Source organism: Erpetoichthys calabaricus, chromosome 4, assembly GCF_900747795.2.
Source record: "Erpetoichthys calabaricus chromosome 4, fErpCal1.3, whole genome shotgun sequence".
In the NCBI taxonomy this organism is placed as follows: Eukaryota; Metazoa; Chordata; class Cladistia; order Polypteriformes; family Polypteridae; genus Erpetoichthys; species Erpetoichthys calabaricus.
Window position 1 is genome coordinate 158,051,806 of NC_041397.2, and position 16,791 is coordinate 158,068,596.

A 16,791-nucleotide genomic window follows, 5' to 3' on the forward strand; every position below is an offset into this window, starting at 1 on the left:
CAAAGTAGCTGAGCGTGTTATCCGATAGTCGACAATCGGGAAAGCTGTCAGTGTATCTTTGATCAATCAGTTTGTTCAATAATTAATAATAATAATAATAATAATAACACATTTTATTTAATAGGCACCTTGCTTAGCACTCAAGGTCACCTTACAATAAAATTAAACAACATTAGTAAAATTAAAAATAGAGAATGATAAATCAAAAAGCAATAATTAGCAAACAAACAAAGATAACTGGCAGTAACAGTGTAAAATTCACAATTGGTATGCCAGTTTGAAAAGATAAGATTTGAGGGTAGTTTTATAATGTGTTATTGAATCGAGCTGACGTATATGAAAGGGAAGAGAATTCCAGAGTTGAGGAGCACGAGAGGGAGCTCGAGCTCTGATAGAACTGAGTTTGATGTGTGGTACAGAAAGTAGAACTGCAGATGAGGATCTGAGTGAGTGAGAGGAGTGTAAGTCTGAAGGAGATCAGTGAGGCTGTGGAGAGCTTTAAATGTTAAGAGCAGTATTTTGTATTGTATTCGGTAGTTAACAGGGAGCCAGTGAAGTTGAGACAGAATAGGTGTAATATGTTCAGTGAATTTAGAACAGCAGGTTATTATCCTGGCAGCAGAATTTTGAAGAAGTTGTAAGCGATGGATACGTTTTTGTGGGATGCCAGATAGAATAGCATTATAGTAATCTATACGTGAGGTGTTTAGGGCATTAACCAATACTTCAGTACTGTGAGAACAGGATGAAGTCTAGAAATGTTTCGGAGATGGAAGAAGGCAGTCCGAGAAATTTTACTTATATGGGTGGAATTATTAAATAATAACAATAATAATAATAATAATAATAATAATAATAATGATAATAATAATAATTATTATTATGTTTAATAATTACAATTATAAGTGTATAAATTGATATAAATAATTGCATTTAAACGATTTGCCAAAATCTGTTGTATGTAAACGATAGTGTTTTAAATGTTATTGTTTTTTCATCAGAAAACCCGGTTTCCACGTCTACCTGTATTAGTTTAAATGGCACTTTTGCCACTCGCAATATGGCGGACGCACTGGCGTATCATGTCGACTGGGCAACACAGTGAATGCGCCATCTATCTATATATGTCTATGGGGGTGATCCCTTGTTGATCTGGTCTTAATGTGTTTTTTAATTTCCTCTGTGACTTGGTGTTTGTAAATTTAGTTTTTTACTGTCTTATATTTGTGCTACTTGCTTGATATGGATATGGGCAAGTACATTTTTCATTTTGGAATAGTAATGTTTAGCTTAACTCTGACCTTGACAATAATCACCGCACAAAACCCTGGTCCTTTGACTCGTATTCAAGAAGAATGCAGACACTTCTTGATTCTTGGAATCACAGCTCAAACTTACACTCCCTTCACCCTGAATGCTACTAAAACAAATGGTCATTTTTCACAAACAAGGGCAAACCAGTTTTCAATGATACTTGCCATATATAGCATGGACTACCTAAAAGAAAGAATAACCCACACAGTTTTTAGTAAAATTTTAATCACTGTGCTAACACATATAATAGATATTATGTAACTATTCACTAAAACATTTTCCTTCCTGATTTGCCTAACGTGTCCAAAATAAGCCTAATCATCAGCCCTGTAGTGTATAGGCTCATATAACAAACTATAACATACTATAACCATTCTTATTTTTCAGGGTATCATAACTGATGTAAAGTGGAATGCTATTACCAAGCATTAACATAATTTCTAAAACTTTGTATTATACAAAGCACCCTGAGTACCAAAGTGGTTATAGCATGTTGATGAAAATACTATTTTAAATTAAAGCCTGAACAAGATAACTGTTTTCTATTCAACATATAAAATGTTTATTAAATAAAGAAAGAGACTAAATATAATTTATAACAAAAATGGAACACTGATGGGCAGCTGAATAACTAAGAAAATCTAATTTAACTTGAAGTGACACATAGTGCTTTACAAATAAACCTCTTCAAAGAGGAAGGCCCAATTGCAGTGGTGAGATGGAGGCAAAGCTGACATATTGGATGAATTGGTAAATTCAGAGCAGAGCTTTTAAAAGTGAGTAGACTGGATTTTTGCACAATATGGTAGAGTTACTACTTACTATGGTCACAGAAACATTTTCAAAGGACTGCTGAAACTTACAAATGTAGGGATAACAGTTAAAAACCTAAAGAGAATAATAAGTGGAGTGTAAGCAAAGTGTTCTGATCCACCAAAAAATAAGGTTTACTGAACAATGCACAGATGGAAAAAGGAGGTACCAGATTTAAACAAAGAAAGTGAAATCCTGATACTCAATATGCCCTGACTAGTACCGCGTTAATATATTGGATGGTGAAGTAGCTTAAAACATACCACAGTAACACGTACTCAACCCTCTGCTGAAGAAGCATCGTTGTGCCGTAAAAAACTCAACGATTAAAAATTACCGTTAAAAAGAAAAAAAACATTTTAAATCAGAAAGGAGGGTTTCTCTGTGCCCTATTAAGCGCGGCCATTCCTTTCATTACTAGTTTAATAGGTTCGAGAGTATAAATATGGAATACATGTGCAAGATGTACCTGATACCTCAACAACAAATGGCTCAATTGCGACAGAAAGACCCGGCTTCCAACGACCTTTTGAGCACTACATAAAGTGAACTGGATAAACAAATGAAATTCATACTTGAACGCAGTGACTTGAGCGCTGAAGCAAAAGTAAAACTTTATACGACCATCTTGCAAAGATACCTTACCTTTGTGAAAAAGCGAATAAAGAAACCTGCACAACAGTGACACGGAATCTGCTTTTCTTCTCCGAGTACAGTCAGAATAATTTATGGATAAAAATTTTTTTAAATCTAAAGACGTAAATAATAACAGACAGCCTGGTCTCAGGTTCCCTGTGTATTAAGATATAATCTCATAAATACAGGAACATATTATAATAATCATTTATCCAATTATTCAACAATACACTTGATGCATCTAAAAATCATCCGGACTTTCAAGCGACTAGTCTGTATTAAAATAATTACATTTAATTTAGCGAAATGAATGAAAACACAGTTGCACTATTTCTATTAAGCACTCGCATCGATATAAGCCCCTGGGCCCTGTTCAGGGTTCAGTCAGTCTGTCTCCAACCAGCTGTCCAAATGAGAGTTTATAAAGGAAAAATGTTTCGTTATCTCAGACTTCTAAAAACAGGCGGCCCCCTGCAGGGAATCACCTTCAGATGCCAAGACAAAAACTAATTGATTGGAATGCCCATTTCGGTAACAGAAAAAACTAATATTGCTTGCTTCAGTAATATGAATATTGTATTTTTACATTAATTGTTGTACACATAGATAGATAGATAGATAGATAGATAGATAGATAGATAGATAGATAGATAGATAGATAGATAGATAGATAGATAGATAGATAGATAGATAGATAGATAGATAGAAGTAAATATAAAATGCTACAACTTAAATTATACACACACACGAGCGCGCTCATGCGCCTATAATCAATAATATGCCATACCGTTATGTTGACTGCCATGACTCTCGGGAGAATAGACTGTATTAACAATAATTATATTTCATTTAGTCCTATCCATAAAACATAAATAAATAGAAAACATTGCTCTAATAAGATTTCGAAGACACAGTTTTGTCTTTCGATGAGATTCTGAGTCTTCTTTCAGTATTAATGGCAAGCTGTGTAATGGACCGGTCACAACGCTTATTTATATACCAAAAAGAGCGGTATTTTTTGAAAGCAGACTTTATAAAAAGGAGATTGATTTCTTTTAGCAAATGTGAGCCCTTTGTCCCATTTTAAGACCGCTTTACATTGACAACAGGAAGATATGAACTTATGTTAAAGGCCTGCAAGGTGTGAACCTGTTTGTTGTGTCAGCTGTCCAAGTATGCATATCAGCAAAAGAAAAAGCTAATCTTACATAGAGTATTTCACATAATGTTTGAGCAGCTGCTGCTGAAGTGGGGGTCGACACTTCTGACCTCCTACGTTTGGAAGAGAAGATGAATCTCAACCTGTTTTGGAAGGAACTGAAAGAATGATCACAGTTTTCATGGAGTGGCAAAGAGTGCTTAAAATGGCTTTTTCTACCACCAGAATGGCCGAGTGGTTAAGGCGTTGGACATAAGATCCAATGGGCAAATGCCTGCGTGGGTTCAATCCTCACTTCTGGTAGCTTGTTATTCAAGCTTGCCCTTTCACTCTGTGTCTGGGAAGAGCTCTCACCTTTAGAAAGTTAAGCGAATTGCTTCCGCAATGTGGATCCTTAGCTCAGCTGAAAATACATATATAAATGTGCTTGATTATTTAAAATGTGGTGCATTTGAAAGAAAAGGGGTTGTTTTAGATAGATAGATATATTTTTTATACAAATTATAATTATATTAATTATTATAAATTATAATTTAAATTACAAATTATAAAGCAAAGGACAGATTTTTTATACGTGATTTAAAAGGGAATTGCTGTATACTATTTACCTCTGTGTGATTTTTAAAAAGCTTATATCGAACTAGTTACCTCGTGCTTTACACTCAATACCTAAAATCCTTTACCTTCAAAAGTTAAAAAGCACAAAACGTGCATCTGTTTTCTCAGCGAAGGAGCCCACACCTGTCAGCTTCGAGCAACAGGAATGTGGCTGCATGCCTTTCTGTGGGATGAGACAGCTATTTTACCACTGAACCTGTCTGCTTGCCCTTCTGTGAGATGACTTTCTGTGAGATGGGGAAAGGCTGTTTCGTTTGAACTGCGGCTTACAGAGAGCAATTAAAAGCAGCTTTGATAGAAAATGCTTTCCTTTTTTTACAAATTATAAAGCAAAGGTTAGATAGATAGATATTTTAATCTCATGATATAATTAAACTAATAGATAGATGCAGGGACATGCTCCAGCACAGGATATGCAGGAGCAGCTATAAGGGAGACCTGGTCGGCTGGGTTTGAGCAGGAACATGTCTGGACATGTCAATCAGGCCTTGGGTTCATGGCAAGGTCGTTCTTTTGATATAAAGGGCACTCAGGAGAAGAGGCAGGGAGGGGGGTGCCAGCCAACAAACAGGTGTTGACAGACCGGGGGCAATGCAGAGGCAGCATCCATCAAATTGCTCTTGACACAAACCCTGAACCAATCAGGTGGGTGGGGTGGATTAAGGTGGGATCAACACCCATCAAACTGCTCTTGACACAAACCCTGCCCAGTCAGGTGGGTGGGGTGGGATTAAGCTGGGATCAGCACCCATCAAACTGCTCTTGACACAAACCCTGCCCAGTCAGGTGGGTGGGGTGGGATTAAGCTGGGATCAGTACCCATCAAACTGCTCTTGACACAAACCCTGACCAATCAGGTGGAGGGGGTGGCATTAAGGAGGGGTTATGGAGGGTGCAGGTGGGAATTCACTAATCACAGGAGAGGGGGCGGGTTCATAATTTAAATCCACCAGTCAGAGGAAGGGGGCTTGATCATCAAGTAATCAATCATCTTTGATTGACATGTTGACAGAAACACCCTGCCTTAATACTACTCATGGCACAAGTGCTTTGCGCTAACGGGACTGTCAAGTTTTGGACTGAAGTCAACATACATCAGTTCCCTAACATTATGAAAGTAGAAAGCATCGTGCTCAGTATGTTTGGATCAACATTTACATGTGAATCAAGCTTTTCACACATAAACTCAATAAAAAGCAGCTCTCGTTTCTCCCTGACTGACAGTATTCTTCACCAATGCCTTCAGATTGAACTGACATCTTACAAGCCAAAAGTCACTGCTCTCATTCAGAACAAATAATGCCACTTCTCCCACTAAGAAAGTCAGCAGGGTAACTGGAGCCTACTACACATTGTGATGACCTCTTGAATAAGATGCACAGGAGCTGCTTTTCTGGGGAAGTCTTCGAGATGCCAACTGACCTTTCTGATTTGGTGTGCCTCAATATAAATGGTGCCTTATCACCTCCTATTATCTCGGTCATGGGGACACCTCCAAAATAATAAAAACAGATTGCCTACTACAGCCTTTCTGCCTCTTGCATGCCCTTTAACCATTTACTCCCTTCTCACCCTGAAGCTGTCTTCCAACCTAGCTCCAATGCTTTTTCTCTCCTCCTGCTTTTATTTGCCTGGAAGCACCTGTTATTCAATCCCTGCCCCTGTCACTCAGCTCTCTTTAGCTCTCACAAAGTATTTTCCCCCAAGACTACACCCGCACAACTCGTAGCTAGACACATCACAATATCCACATAATGTGGGATGTGTAAGAAAGCCAAGCCTAATCACACATATGGTGATTTAAAATGAACCCATGTTCCCTGAGTGTGCAGTAGACGTTGAATTCATGTGTGTTAGTTACTGTTATCACTTTTAATGGGTTTGTGCACTAATAGCTTTGATAGCATTTGATAGCTCTTTTTAATTCTGTTAAATGCACTTTGTGATGTACCTAGGTCATATATGACGACCATATTTACGTATATTACTTAAAAACTGAAACAAATCTTACTGCTAATACTGCACACTATTTTATTTTATGCACTTTGAGATGTGCCTAGGTCAGCTATGACCAATAATTTTTTTTTTTTATTTCAAAGGTGGAAGAAAATTATTGTTATTACTTCAAATTTTGTGCAATTATAGCTTTTTTTATTTTTTCTTTATGCACTTTTTGATGTTCCCATGTCAGATGTGACCAAATTTAAAAGGAAAATAATACACAAATATTAGTTATTTTTCAATACATTCATTTGTGTTGGTTTAAAATTTATTACTGCTTACTGCTAAATTTCTTGATTTGAAAATCTGGACCAACTGAATTTGTAATTTAATACCCCTGACTTAAGGATTAAGAAGGCCACTGTGCTCTTAGGAACCCTTCAGTGATGCAGTATTTTGTAGTCTTCCCTATATGTGTCTTCACACAATTGTGTCTCTTAAGCTCTGCAGACAATTCCTTCTACCACATAGCTTGTTTTTTCTCTAATACAGATTATCATCTGTAGGACCTTATAAAGACAAGTGTGTTCCTTTCATAATTATGTCCAGAGAATTCCATTGAGAACAGGTGGACTACAAGCAAGAAGTAGAAACACCTCAATGATGATCAATAAAATGGGATGCACCTGAGTCAAACTTAATTTCAAGTGTCATAGCAAATGAATTTGAACACTTGTCTTAATGTGTTATTTCATTTTTTTTTTTTTACTAAATTTACAAAAAAATAGTAATATCCTGTTTTTGCTTTGTCATTCTGGGGTATTGAGTGCTGCTTGCTGAAGGAAAAAATAATTGAAATGATTTTATCTGAAAACTGCAAAATAAAAAATGTGAAGAAAGTTGGCAGAATACTTTCTAAATACACTGTATATATGCAAGAAAATCTATCGCATTTTCTGTTATCACTGGTTGTTCAGTAATGTTATGATCTGTGGGTAGAAACCCTTTATGATTTTGATGCAAGAAGGCATCTTACTAGAATGTTGTGCACCTGTAGGAGTTATTTGCCTTTGTTTTCTGCTCTGCATTCTTTACATAGAACCTAAAGGGGAAGGGTCATATGATACTGTATACTGCAATGTAAAAAAAATAATTTTACATTTACGGTAAAATACTGGCAGCTGGGTTGCCAAAGTTTTACTGCAATAAATAAGCTGACAATATTTTTAGGTCTACAGTATAATTTTGTAGTAAAAACTATTTGTTATTTGCAACAAATTCTAACAGTAGGGAATGTTTAACCATAACCAGAAATTCATGTTGTGTAATAAATATGCCAATCAATAAACAATATGTATTGTCAGGGTCAAACCCCAGTACACAGTATGCATCAGTAAAGTAACAACAATCAATAGCAAGCATGTACCATTTAATTATACACATTGAAAACAATTCAATGTTTAAGGAAGTTATGGCACTTTGTCTGGTGGGGAAGTAAAGTTTGCTTTTGTGGTGTATGGTGTCCAGTAGTTATATGCAGGCACGTACTGTCAAACTGTCAATCAAAATGATTAATGACCTTCAAGCCCCGCCCCTTTTGGCTGACTGCCAGAACACTTTCTGTCAAAATGATTGATGACTTTAAGCCCCGCCCCACACGTCCGGTCCCTGCCCCGCCCCTTCGGTAACGCACTTCCGGTCCCCGCCCCTTTCCTCTGATAGGTGGATTTGAATGATGCATACCGCCCCCTGTCGGTGGATTGGTGACGCACATCCGGTCCCCTCCTTGAACCCCCCTTCACCTGCTCGGATCTCCTTTCTGTCAAAGGCTTTTTGATGGATGTCTGCCCCTTCCTTGAGCCCACTACCACCCCCCTTCACCTGCTCGGATCTCCTTTCTGTCAAAGGCATTTTGATGGATATCTGCCTCCTCCTTGAACCCACCATCACCACCCCAACCACATTCCAACCCCCACCTCCCGAGGGCAAGCCCAAACATGCCCAGGGGCATCCCCCTCTCCCGAGAACATGTTCAGGCCTGTTCCAAGCAACATGCCCTCGGTCAGGCAGCACCTGTTGGCTGGCCCCACCACTTCTGAAAGTGCTGTATAAAAAAGCAGCTCATCTTCTTCGATTCTATCTATGACTTTAATATTAACACGAAAATAAAGTATCTCTCTACCCCTTTGCTTTTTTTATCTAAGTCCAACAGCTTTCCATTTTACAGACGGACTCTTCAGTAAAAATAGCCTTAGCAGTGAAGCAGGTTTACTACAGAGAAAGCCCAAAGGGCATGGTCTCAGAGCGACAAGTAGAAAGGTCTAAGCATCCAGCATCTGAATCTTCCATTTCACAGAAAGACAAGCAGCCCGATCTCTCTACACACTGAGATTCTCTGAGCTGACAGGAGCTGCCCGTTCTGGACAGGACCATGTGCGTTCGCGTGTGCTGGAAAGCTGCTAGGTCCGACCCCTGCCCCGACCATCTGAGGAATTCTTTGCATTCTTTGAGTGCAAGGTTATAGAAAGGGGGGTGATTCACACCCCAGCTGCCAGATAAGGTACAAGCCGGTAGCTGACACCATAATGTGCATCAAATAGATTCTAATATACATCTCCCCATTTTAAATTGGCTGACAAAATGGCACGTATCTGTTATTATAAATTACATTTCAAAAAAAAGAATTCCTGCGTTTTGCCTATAAAATAACTCTGAGGGCTGACACTGTTCTCACTTGCCTGGTCAGCGCACAGACACATTAAAGAGATCACGGTAGGGCATATTTTTGATTATTATATGCGCCAAATGAGTATGTTTAAAAAAACGGATGGCAGAATCCTTATACTTTATCCTTAATATTAATGTTTCCAAGTTGATTCTCCGGTAACTCCCTTTTAAAAAATGACAGCTGTTTAAAACGAGAGTGGCTGGGGTTTTAAATTTAAAAATGCTCATAGGTTACCATTAATTATTATGTTCAGCAATAGTGGTTCTTTCTGTTTACCGAAACGGGTAATCCGTTCAATTTGTTTTTGTCTCGGCGTCTGGAAATTCAAACAGAGCCTCTTCCCTGAGAATATTCAGGAGTGGCTTAAAAGCGCAGGCAGAGATTGTATGCATTTGCTCTGACATAATAACATGTCCGTATTCTGAACTACGTACAGAAGGGCCCGCTTGTGAAATGCGCACTCTTTCGAAACGGAATCCCGCTGTAACCGTTTGTTTTCTGTACGAATCCGCCTGTTTTTAAAAGTCTGAGGTAACGAAACATTTTTACTTTATAAACTCTCATTTGGATAGCCGGTTGGAGACAGCCTCCAAGGATGAACAGGGACCAGGAGCTTAATGCAACTGTGTTTTCATTCCTCTAAATCTGATTACATCTTGCCTGAAGAAGGGGCCTGAGTTGCCTCGAAAGCTTGCATATTGTAATCTTTCTAGTTAGCCAATAAAAGGTGTCATTTTGCTTGGCTTTCCTCTAAATGAAATGTAATTATTTTAATACAGCCTATAGTAGCCCCAAAGTCCGGATGATTTTTAGATGTATCAAGTGTATTGTTGAATAATGGGGATAAATGAATAGTATAAGATGTACCTGTATGTATGAGATTATATCTTAATACACAGGGAACCTGAGACCCGGTTTTCTGTTTTTATTTACGTCCTTAAAAAGTTTGTATACATTTTTCTGTGGTACCTGTTTCTTTTTTTCACAAACGTCAGGTATCTTTGTAAGACGCTCGTATAAAGTTTTACTTTTGCCTCGGAGCTCAAGTCACTGCGTTCGAGTATGAATTTCATTTGTTTATTCAGGTCCATTTCCGTAGTGTTCCACCGCATTGTAGCCTTTTGTTTTTGAGGGACTAGGCACATCTTGTGTGTGTATTCATATTCATCGCCTCAAACCTATTAAACTAGTAATGAAAGGAATGGCCGTGCTTATGATGATGATTTTAAATTTTTTGCTTAGCTCATTTCTATAACATAGGAGCCTTTTGACAAAGGAAAACTTTGTAAATACACTTGTGCATTTAAACGGAGCTTTATAAGAAAGCAGGTTACACACCTTATCCCAGTTTTGTACGTGCATTTAAAAACACTCACTGTTACACTAGCACAAAATGTTGATATTTTGTGTCTACTCAAAAACTAAAATTATTTCTATTAACACAGGGGATAATTAGAAAACATTTTACTATTTTAATTAAAAAGTTAAAAAACAGAAAAGCCCAATTATGATTTTTGTTTTGTCATGGGAGGGTCCTAGGGTGACACTTTTCCCCTTTTATACTCTCTTATTTAGACCTTAACACATATTCTTATCAAAATAGTTCATCACTTCCCAGTTCCTGTAACTTTAGGTAATTAGACAGAGCTCCATAACAGGCAAGAGACAAGTATTATAGGTCAAATACACAGGGCCATAAAACAAAAGAAAAATAAAGTGTGAACACCACACAACCTGGTATTGCTAGATGTATCTGTTTTTTTTCCAGGTGACCCATTTTTTGTGTTGTTTGAGGTATCAGCCATAAGTCAAGATCTTTCTTTTATACTGATTTGATAAAGATAATCTAGGTATGATGTGGTCATCCTGTCTCCAAGACAACTTTACCTTTATTACATTTAAATTTCTTGTCTCTGAAAATTCATTCATAGCTCATACGCTTCTGCTCTTAGAGCCAGGAGGCTATAGTGAGGTGTGTTTGTTTAACTAGAGGCAAGGGTTGTAAGAAGTGCTCTTCTGCACATCCAAAGTTCATTGAACTAAAATCATGTTTTTAAAATCAGCAGCTTTAGCTCATGCTAGTGACCTCATAAATGGGAGCCAACAGCTCAGCACGCTTGTATAGCTCACAAAATAGCAGAGCTAATTACTCTTTCTGCTTAAACTAATTATCAAATATTCAGGTAATTCTTAATTAAACACTAAAGCATTAGTGAACAAAATGCATTTTCAGTAGCCAAGTAAAATGACCAGATGCTTTAACATGAAAATAAAGTCTCTTTAGAAAATAAAGCATCTAAAAGCATCTTTGTAAAGGTCCAATTTTAAAACATTATAAGAAAAATCCTTGTTTCCAAAAGTGTTCTGCCCATTTTTCCAACAGTTTTCTTGACTGATCTTTGGAATCATCAGTGCCTTTCTGATCACATCCACCCCAAACACAGCATATAACTTAATTTCTGTACTGTAATCATTTTAAATGATAATAGCCAGTATAAAATCCCTAAAGGAACTGGGTAGGAACTGGAGACATCTGATATCTTCTATCACATATATTTTTTTTGCAAGCCCAAGTAATTCAGATTCTGCTCACAACACAAATGTACGGTTATTTTTTCTGATATGGCCAAATCTTTGTCAGGCTAATCATGAAAAAATAAATAAAAATCAGATTTTATTCTCATTACAGTTTGACATATTTTATTATACCTACTTAACTTTTATCGACATTTATCTTATCTCTATATTTATTTTTCTAGTATCAGAATGTAGTTTAAGTTAATTTGTTTTGGGTTCAATAGATGTATTTTTCATATTTTCGATTCTTGTTTTCTTTTTTTCACATCTTCGCGCCCCCTAGGTGGGGCCCGTCTCACAGTTTGAGAACCACTGTTGTAGGGGTTTATTTGTAAAACACTCTGTGGCACTGCAAGCTAAATTAGATTCCCTCGGTTATTCAGCTGTCCATCGGTGTTCCATTTTTGTTATAAATTGTATTTAGTCTCTCTTTATTTACTAAACATTTTATATGATGATTAGAAAACAGTTATCTTGTTTAGGCTTTAATTTAAATCAGCATTTTCATCAACAGGTTATAACCACTTGGTACTCAGGGTGCTTTGTATAGTACAAAGTTTTAGAAATTCTGTTAACGCTTGGTAATAGCCTTCCATTTTACATCAGTTATGAGCCCCTGAAAAATAAGAATGGTTATAGTATGTTATAGTATGTTATATGAGCCTATACACTACAGGGCTGATGATTAGGCTTATTTTGGACACGTTAGGCAAATCAGGAAGGAAAATGTTTTAGTGAATAGTTACATAATATCTATTATAGGTATTAACACAAGGATTAAAATTTTACTAAAACTGTGAGGTTTATTCTTTCTTTTAGGTAGTCCAGGTTACATAGGACAGTTATCCTTGAAAACTGCTTTTCCCCTCTGTTTGTGAAAAAGCACCCTTTGTTTTAGTAGCATTCAGGGTGAAGGGGATGTATGTTTGAAACTGTGATTCCAAGAGTCAACAAGTGTCTGCAATCTTCTTGAATACGAGTCAAAGGACCAGGGTTTGTGCGGTGATCACAGTCAAGGGCAGAGTTAAGGTAGACATTATTATTATTCCAAAATGAAACACTGACTCGCCCATATCACAAATATAAGATAGTAAAAACTAAAATTTACAAATACTAAGTCGCAGAGGAGATTAAAAAACATATTAAGACCGGATCAACAAGGGATCACCCCAAAGCTCACAGCACACTACAACCGAACCTACGTGTTTTGCAGTATATTATCAGTTAAACGGTCATCTGTTTAGACCGCTCCTCGGGGTTGCAAAGAGTTGGGGAAAACATTATTTAACATCTGAGAGTATGATGCTAATTAACATTAGCCTGCTATTGTTAGGACCTTATCCGGCACTAAAAGTTGGGCTTGTGTTCCTCCAGATTCAGGAAGAACATGAAAAAGTGGAGTTATAAAGGAGTTATTACAATTTGAAAAAATGTCATAAGGTATAAAAAAACATTGATATGGAGACAAAACCAGCATGAAAAGAAACCTTTTTGAAATAATAAGCTTTTTTTGACGTGTGCAGCCTGGAATAGTCTGAAGATGTCTTAAAGAGTTAATTTTCAAGTAAAACATAATAAAAATACTAAACATTAAAACTGAATAAAACACAGAAGTAACCTTTAATGATATCCATTAGTGTTAAGTATTATCAAGCACTGGGTTCTGTTTATAAGATTTATTTAATTTAGTTATAAGCATAATGATTGGCTGCATTTTGCTTTGAAATTAACCATAGTTTGATACCGCTTTAAGAATTAGAATGCAAGACGAACCTATACACTTAATAACAAATGTTGCTGTTTCAATAGGGATATGTTGGATCTCTATTTTATTTTAACCTTTTGACCAGAAACCCTGGACAGGGTCATATACCACATATATTGAAAATGAACAGTGCCGACATGCTAACTAAATAGATATAATCTAAGATATTTTAGAATATGGACCTCTGCGCTAACCCCGTGATTCTGACAAACTAAAGGGTTTCCACTTAATTGTCAAACTTTCTGCGGGGCTGTGGATCTTGTAATGGAGAGTGTAAAAGATTCTATAATCTTTACTCTGTAAAGGTCAATATGACGGAGATGTAGCGCCTGTGTCCACAGTGGTAACCAATCATAGGACATGATGTTCAAAATTCACCTAGGGTTTTTCAGAAATTTTTCAGAAGAGCATTTTGATGGATATCTCTTATTCAGGTCTGTTAAATGTACTTCTGCATGAAAAAGCCTAAGGTCTCGGGAGTCTGGTCATTGTGTATAGTTAATACAGAAAAGAGAATACAGAACACATGCCGCACTTGTCCCATCTCTTCTGAGAAACCCTAGGTGAATTTTGAACATCATGTTCTATGATTGGTTATCACTGTGGACACAGGCGCTACATCTCCGTCATATTGACCTTTACAGAGTAAAGATTATAGAATCTTTTAGACTCTCCATTACAAGATCCACAGCCCTGCAGAAAGTTTGACAATTAAGTGGAAACCCTTTAGTTTGTCAGAATCATGGGGTTAGCGCAGAGGTCCATATTCTAAAATATCTTAGATTATATCTATTTAGTTAGCATGTCGGCACTGTTCATTTTCAATATATGTGGTATATGTCCCTGTCCAGGATTTCTGGTCTAAAGGTTAAAATAAAACAGAGATCCAACATATCCCTATTGAAACAGCAACATTTGTTATTAAGTGTATAGGTTCGTCTTACATTCTAATTCTTAAAGCGGTATCAAACTATGGTTAATTTCAAAGCAAAATGCAGCCAATCATTTTGCTTATAACTAAATTAAATAAATCTTATAAACAGAACCCAGTGCTTGAAAATACTTAACACTAATGGATATCATTAAAGGTTACTTCTGTGCTTTATTCAGTTTTAATGTTTAGTATTTTTATTATGTTTTAATTAAAAATTAACTCTTTAAGACATCTTCAGACTATTCCAGGCTGCACACGTCAAAAAAAGCTTATTATTTCAAAAAGGTTTCTTTTCATGCTGGTTTTGTCTCCATATCAATGTTTTTTATACCTTATGACAGTTTTTCAAATTGTAATAACTCCTTTATAACTCCACTTTTTCATGTTCTTCCTGAATCTGGAGGAACACAAGCCCAACTTTTAGTGCCGGATAAGGTCCTAACAATAGCAGGCTAATGTTAATTAGCATCATACTCTCAGATGCTAAATAATGTTTTCCCCAACTCTTTGCAACCCCGAGGAGCGGTCTAAACAGATGACCGTTTAACTGATAATATACTGCAAAACACGTAGGTTCAGTTGTAGTGTGCTGTGAGCTTTGGGGTGATCCCTTGTTGATCCGGTCTTAATATGTTTTTAATCTCCTCTGCGATTTAGTATTTGTAAATTTTAGTTTTTACTATGTTATATTTGTGATATGGGTGAGTCAGTGTTTCATTTTGAAATAATAATAATGTCTACCTTAACTCTGCCCTTGACTGTGATCACCGCACAAACCCTGGTCCTTTGACTCGTATTCAAGAAGATTGCAGACACTTGTTGACTCTTGGAATCACAGTTCAAACATACATCCCCTTCACCCTGAATGCTACTAAAACAAAGGGTGCTTTTTTACAAACAGAGGGGAAAAGCAGTTTTCAAGGATAACTGTCCTATGTAACCTGGACTACCTAAAAGAAAGAATAAACCTCACAGTTTTAGTAAAATTTTAATCCTTGTGTTAATACCTATAATAGATATTATGTAACTATTCACTAAAACATTTTCCTTCCTGATTTGCCTAACGTGTCCAAAATAAGCCTAATCATCAGCCCTGTAGTGTATAGGCTCATATAACATACTATAACATACTATAACCATTCTTATTTTTCAGGGGCTCATAACTGATGTAAAATGGAAGGCTATTACCAAGCGTTAACAGAATTTCTAAAACTTTGTACAATGCAAAGCACCCTGAGTACCAAGTGGTTATAACCTGTTGATGAAAATGCTGATTTAAATTAAAGCCTGAAGAAGAGAACTGTTTTCTAATCATCATATAAAATGTTTAGTAAATAAAGAGAGACTAAATACAATTTATAACAAAAATGGAACACCGATGGACAGCTGAATAACCGAGGGGATCTAATTTAGCTTGAAGTGCCACAGAGTGTTTTACAAATAAACCCCTACAACAGTGGTTCTCAAACTGTGAGACGGGCCCCACCTAGGGGGCGCGAAGATGTGAAAAAAAGAAAACAAGAATCGAAAATATGAAAAATACATCTATTGAACCCAAAACAAATTAACTTAAACTACATTCTGATACTAGAAAAATAAATATAGAGATAAGATAAATGTCGATAAAAGTTAAGTAGGTATAATAAAATATGTCAAACTGTAATGAGAATAAAATCTGATTTTTATTTATTTTTTCATGATTAGCCTGACAAAGATTTGGCCATATCAGAAAAAATAACCGTACATTTGTGTTGTGAGCAGAATCTGAATTACTTGGGCTTGCAAAAAAAATTTATGTGATAGAAGATATCAGATGTCTCCAGTTCCTACCCAGTTCCTTTAGGGACTTTATACTGGCTATTATCATTTAAAATGATTACAGTACAGAAATTAAGTTATATGCTGTGTTTGGGGTGGATGTGATCAGAAAGGCACTGATGATTCCAAAGATCAATCAAGAAAACTGTTGGAAAAATGGGCAGAACACTTTTGGAAACAAGGATTTTTCTTATAATGTTTTAAAATTGGACCTTTACAAAGATGCTTTTAGATGCTTTATTTTCTAAAGAGACTTTATTTTCATGTTAAAGCATCTGGTCATTTTACTTGGCTACTGAAAATGCATTTTGTTCACTAATGCTTTAGTGTTTAATTAAGAATTACCTGAATATTTGATAATTAGTTTAAGCAGAAAGAGTAATTAGCTCTGCTATTTTGTGAGCTATACAAGCGTGCTGAGCTGTTGGCTCCCATTTATGAGGTCACTAGCATGAGCTAAAGCTGCTGATTTTAAAAACATGATTTTA

The 16,791-nt window shown here is 36.4% G+C and overlaps 1 protein-coding gene and 1 non-coding gene across 2 annotated transcripts in view; one reads left to right on the forward strand and one right to left on the reverse strand.

Moving 5' to 3' along the window:
* Positions 1-16,791, reverse strand: part of LOC114651160 (glutamate receptor ionotropic, kainate 1) — a 694,443-nt gene that overhangs the window by 469,824 nt on the left and 207,828 nt on the right. The window lies entirely within an intron of this gene.
* trnal-uaa (transfer RNA leucine (anticodon UAA)) lies at positions 4,143-4,225 on the forward strand. Its single transcript has one exon. It is a non-coding gene; the product is annotated as a tRNA-Leu (tRNA).